We start from the raw sequence: 6,478 nt of genomic DNA, 5'->3' as shown, positions 1-6,478 counted from the left end.
CTGTTGGGTACAAAGTTTACTATCTCAGGATAGTTACACTAGAAGCCAGACCTCACCATTATGCAATATATCTATTTGACAAATATGCACTTACACCCTCTGAATCTAAAATAAAAAACAAAGGAAGTTTATAGTAGTAAACACCTACATCTCTTAAAAAAAGATCTCGCCTGTGCATGGTGGCTCATGCCTGTAATCCCAGCACTTTGGGAGGCTGAGGCAGGTGGATTGCCTGAGATCAGGAGTTCAAGACCAGCCTGGCTAACATGGTGAAACACCATCTCTACCAAAAATACAAAAAAAATTAGCTGGGTATGGTGGTGCATGCCTGTAGTCCCAGCTACTCAAGAGGCTGAGGGAGGAGAATTGCTTGAACCTGGCAGGCGGAGGTTGCAGTGAGCCGAGATTGCGTCACTGCACTCCAGCCTGGGCGACAGAAAGATACTCTATCTCAAAAAAAACCCAAAAAGATCTCAAATAAACAACCTAATCTTACACCAAATAAATAAATAAATAAATAAATAAATAAATAAATAAATAAATTAGCAGAAGGAAAGATGTAACAAAGATTAGAGCATAAATAAATGAAACAGAGAATTTAAAAAATTTTAATCGGCCAGGCACAGTGGCTCACGCCTGTAATCCCAGGAGATTTCTTGAGGCCAGGAGTTCGAGACCAGCCCAGCCAACATGGTGAAACCCTGTCTGAACTAAAAATACAAAAATTAGCCAGGCATGGTGGCATGCTCCTGTAATCCCAGCTACTCAGGAGTCTGAAGCAGGAGAATCGCTTGAATCCGGGAGATGGAGGTTACAGTGAGCCAAGATTGTGCCACTGCACTCCAGCCTGGGCAACAGAGTGAGACTCTATCTCAAAAAATAAAACAAAAAAAATAATCAATTAAGCTAAGAGTTGATTTTGGGAAAAAAAAATCAAAATCAAAGCCCTTACCTTGACTAAGGGCAAAAATAGAGAACATGTTAATAAGATAAGAAATGAAAGAGAAGATATTACAACTTATTACAGAAATTTATTTCTTACAGAAATAAACAGAATTATACTGGAGTATTATGAACAATTATAGATCAACCAATTTGACAACTTGGAAGAAATGGTGAAATGGCTAGAAACATATAACCTACCAAGACTGAATGGAGAATAGAGAGCTTAAAGAGACCAATAACAAATACAGAAACTAAAGAAGTCATTTTTCAAAACTCCAAAATATAGCCTAGGACCAGATTACTTCATGGGTAAATTCTACCAAACTTTCAAAGAAATTTTAATATAAAACAACCTCTAATTCTTTGAAAAAATAGAAAAAAGAGGTAACACCTCCAGAGTCATTTTATGAGGCAGCATCCCCTTGATATCAAAGCAAGAAAATATACTTCCAAGAAGAAAATTATAGGCCAATATCCTTGAGGAACACGGTGTTTGAATTAAATCTAAATAAATCTGCTTACAAAGAATCAATTCTCAGCAGAAGCTTTTCAAAATAAAGAAAATGTAAAAATTCTCACACTAGATTCTGGATAAACACTCATTTATAGCCTCTTTGTCAGATATTGTTACTGAAACATATTGAGGAATTCGCTTGAGCAGCAGTTTCTTCATCTGTTGGGAGCTGATATATCTGGATGCCACTGCTAATCAATTCACTCATTATCTTACTCTTAAACATCCATAAATCATTTTTAGAAATTGTGTCTGCTTTGGTAATCAGTGGTACAATGTCCACCTATTAAAAAAGAAGACAAATAAAATCTCAGCAGCAAGGATTCATCGTTCATCCTATAGTTTTTATAGTAAAGCTTCACAATTCCTGGCAACAAATTGCCTAACTAGATAATCACTGGCTGTCATGCCTTTCTTAAAAATTGTTTTCCAAAATTATCACTTTTGAAGATTCATCTTTTATCCAAATTCAGGTTTAAAAGTCTCAACCTTGTTTCTCTTCTAAAAATCCCTTATGCCTCTACACATATGGAGTTAGTAAAATGTAAATAGTAGGACAATGTAAATTATTTTCAATTTTATTTCTTATTAATAAGCTGAGTGATGAGACAAATTGAAAGAACTTTAATCAAAATTGTGGAAGGGACTTTGTCTACTTTCTACATCACTTATTCCATCAATCAATCTTAATTAATGTCCCATTTTCACACACTCTTGCCCCACCTAGATGTGTTTGCAGATAGATTTGCTTTTGTTTTTCAAAGATCACCTAAAAAGAATATAGATTGGTTACCACATTCTTTTTTTTTTTTTTGAGATAGAGTCTTGCTCTGTCGCCCAGGATGGAGTAGAATGGTGCAGTCTAGGCTCACTGCAACCTCCGCCTCCCAGGTTCAAGCAATCTCCTGTCTCAGCCTCCCGAGTAGCTGGGATTACAGTGCCACCACACCCAGCTGATTTCTGTATTTTTAGTAGAGACAGGGTTTCACCATGTTGGCCAGGCTGGTCTCAAACTCCTGACCTCAGGTGATCCACCCACCTTGGCCTCCCAAAGTGCTAGGATTACGGGCATGAGCCACTGCACCCGGTCTGGTTACCATTTCTAAAGGCATGCGTGTGTATGTGTGTGTGTGTGTGTGTGTGTATAAGAACACCTTGCAAACAAATATGTTCATTTTCTTTTGTAAAAGACATTATTTCCACATGGGAAGTTAAATATTTGTATATTTGAAGTTGAATTTTTACCCACAAAGTTTTTTCCTAGTGCTTCAATATGATCACTCCTGTCCTTTGTATTTGCACTTAAATAACTAAACTTTTTAGAAAATAACAATATACAAAATTATAAAATGTTTCATTACTGTTAAAATATCTTATTAAATCATAGCTCCACAAAATCAATATATGTAACACAGTAGAAATATATGAATAAAAATTTTAGGCAGACTGCTTTCATTTTAGATTGCTCAAAGCACATTTTTTAAAAATCCATGGACAGGCCGGGAGCGGTGGCTCATAGTCTATAATCCCAGCACTTTGGGAGGCTGAGGCAGGTGGATCACCTGAGGTCAGGAGTTCAAGACCAGCCTGGCCAATATGGTGAAAATCCTGTTTCTACTAAAAAATACAAAAATTAGCTGGGAATGGTGGTGGGCACCTGTAATCCCAGCTACTCGGAAGACTGAGGAAGGAGAATCGCTTGAACCCGGAAGGCCGAGGTGGCAGTGAGCCCAGATCGAGCCACTGCACTTCAGCCTGGGTGACAGAGTGAGACTCCATCTCAGAAAAAAAAAAGAGAGAGAGAGAAAGAAACGGAAATTTTCTATGTCAGTAATTCCTCAGGTTTTCAAATTTAAGGGGAAAGGCATTCATTGCAAGGAGAACTGACCAACTTGAAAAAGAAGACAAGCAGGGCACGGTGGCTCACACCTGTAATCCCAGCACTTTAGAAGGCTGAGGCCAGCAGATTACTTGAGCCCAGGAGTTCCGGACCCATCCAGACAATATGGCAAGACTCACGTCTCTACAAAAAACTAAAAACAAGCCAGGCATGTGGGCACACACCTGTAGTCCCAGATACTCGAGGCTGAGGTGGGAGGATCCCTTGAGCCTGAAAGGTCGAGGCTGCTGTGAGCCTTGTTCATGCCACTGCACTCCAGCCTGGGCAACAGAGGGAAGCCTTGTCTCAAAAAACGAAAAAAGAAAGACAGTAGCACATACTCTATATATTGGTTTTGTGAAAATTAGAGATTTTATATATCTGGAAAATGGCTTCATGGTAACAGGTGACCATGAAATTAAGAGTGTGTATCCTGGCCAGACATGGGGGCTTACACCCAGCACTTTGGGAGGTTGAGGCAGCCAGATCACCTGAGGTCGGGAGTTCAAAACCAGCCTGACCAACATGGAGAAACCCCGTCTCCACTAAAAATACAAAATTAGCTGGGCATGGTGGCTCATGCCTGAGGCAGTAGAATTGCTTGAACCCAGGAGGCAGAGGTTGCAGTGAACCGAGATCGCACCATTGCACTCCACCCTGGGCAACAAGAGCGAAACTCTGTCTCAACAACAACGGTGTGTATTCCTGATTATTGAATATACTACTAATTAAGAACTTGAAGCAGCTCTTAATTTAACTAGAAATCTAATTTATTTCAAGTACTTAATGACATCTGAGATTAAATACAAAGTCTCTTTTCAGTTTGAACAATACACAGTAAAAGTGGAGACTCCTTGGATAAAGGGAACCCAAATTAGAACCTTTTCTCTCTTCAACTAAATAGAGTTGTCTTCAACTAAGTAAAGTTGAAGACAGCATGTTTTGTTAGGTCTGAGTGCAGAAAAGAATCTGACAATATGACAATTTCTGTTATATCTATATTGGCCTTCTATTTTTTAAAAAGAAGATATACTTTTAACCCTTTCTTTTTTTTGAGAGAGAGAGGGTCTTGCTCTGTGGCCCTCTCTGCAGTGCGGTAGCATGATCACAACTCACTGCAGCCTCAACCTCCCAGGCTGAAGTGATCCTCCCACCTCAGCCTCCTGAGTAGCTAGAACTACAAGTACATGCTGCCAGCCTGGCTATTTTTTGTAGAGACAGGGCCTCACTATGTTGTTCAAACTCATTTAGAACTTCCAGGCTCAGGTAGTAGGGTGCAAAGGGGACTCTAAATAAGTACTCTGGAAGCCAGGTGTCAAGTCTCAATTTTTCCAAGATATCCTGCCCAAGATATCTTGCCCAAGGTAACAACAACCTGTGTTGGGCAAGTCACTTAACCTGTGAATCTCAGACAAAGCAAGGAGCAGTAAATACTTCTATGTTCTTTTTTCTGGAGATGGAGTTTTCTCTTGTTGCCCAGGCTAGAGTCCAATGGCATGATCTCGGCTAACTGCAGCCTCTTCCTCCCAGGTTCAAGCGATTTTCCTGCCTGGCATTACAGGTGCCCACCACCATACCCGGCTTTTTTATTTTAAGGCTCTTGTTGCCCAGGCTAGAGTGTAGTGGTGTGATCTCAGCTCGCTGCAACCTCTGCCTCTTGGGTTCAAGCGATTCTCCTGCCTCAGCCTCCTGAGTAGCTGGGATTACAGGCACCCACCAGCATACCCAGCTAATTTTTTGCAATTTTAGTAGAGAGGGTTTCACCGTGTTGGCCAGGCTGGTCTCAAACTCCTAAACTCAAGTGACCCACCCACATCAGCTGGGATTACAGGCGTGAACCAACATGTCTGGCTCAAGGTTCTATTCTAATTCTAAAAGTTTCATTATCTCAATGGGGTAGTAAATAGATTGTACTTTAAGATACAGGGGAGGTAATAATCCAACATTTTGATATGGGGGAGGTAGTAATTCAACATTTTGTAAAATATGGCAACTTTTTTGTGGACTTGATTTTCAAACGCAGTGGACCCTTACACAACACGAGTTTAAGCTGCGTGGGCCCACTTACATGTGGACCTTTTTCAACCAAATGCAGAATGAAACCTGCATATATGGAGGCCCAACTTTTCATATACCCAGGTTCTGCAGGGCCCACACTGGGGACTTGACTATGCCAGGATTTTGGCAAAAACAGGGGTCCTGGAACCAATCCCCTATAGTATATGTCCTATACATATACCGTAGGACAACCGGACTATTTTTATAGTTTTAAGAAACGTAGATTTGCCAAGTCTATGAGCCTTTCCAGATCATTTGTACTATGCTTACATAGAAACCCTTCTTAGAGGGGGTCTAATATACAGGAAATACTTACATAGAATATTTTGCATATTAAAACTGGGCACAGTGGCTGACGCCTGTAATCTCAGCACTTTGGAAGGCTAAGGCAGGTGGATCACCTGAGGTCGGGAGTTCAAGACCAGCCTGGCCAACATGGCGAGACCCTGTCTCCACTGAAAATACAAAACTTACCCAAGCATGGTGGCGGGTGCCTGAAATCCCAGCTACTCGGGAGGCTGAGATGGGAGAATCACTTGAACCCACGAGGCAGAGGTTGCAGTGAGCTGAGATCGCACCACTGCACTCCAGCCTGGGTGACAAAGCAAGATTCCATCTAAAAAAAAAAAAAATTCCGCATATTAGTTTCTCTTGCACAACTTCAAAATTGTTTTAAATGAACACATCTTTATGTCAGCAATATGCTACATTAAAACAATTAATATCCAAATATATAAACAAGTATATACAAGAAACTTATTATACTTAAAGGCACTTATTATCAAACACTGAAAAAAAAAGGAACATCTCCAATCAATAGTGACAGCTACAACTGAGGACAAACTTTATTTCAGGAACATACATGTATCACTTTTCATCCTAACACTCATCTAGCAGAGTAGATTTTTTTGGTTTATTTGTTTCTTTTTTGAGACAGGGTCTGTCTCTACCAACCAGGCAGGAGTGCAGTGGCACCATCACGGATCACTATGGACCTCGGCCTCCCAAGCTCAAGTGATCCTCACACCTCAGCCTCCCAAGGAGCTGGAAATACAGGCATGCGCCACCATGCCCGGTTAATT

This window comes from Rhinopithecus bieti, unplaced genomic scaffold (assembly GCF_001698545.2).
Source record: "Rhinopithecus bieti isolate Rb0 unplaced genomic scaffold, ASM169854v2 scaffold_48511, whole genome shotgun sequence".
In the NCBI taxonomy this organism is placed as follows: Eukaryota; Metazoa; Chordata; class Mammalia; order Primates; family Cercopithecidae; genus Rhinopithecus; species Rhinopithecus bieti.
This window is presented reverse-complemented; position numbering follows the sequence as displayed.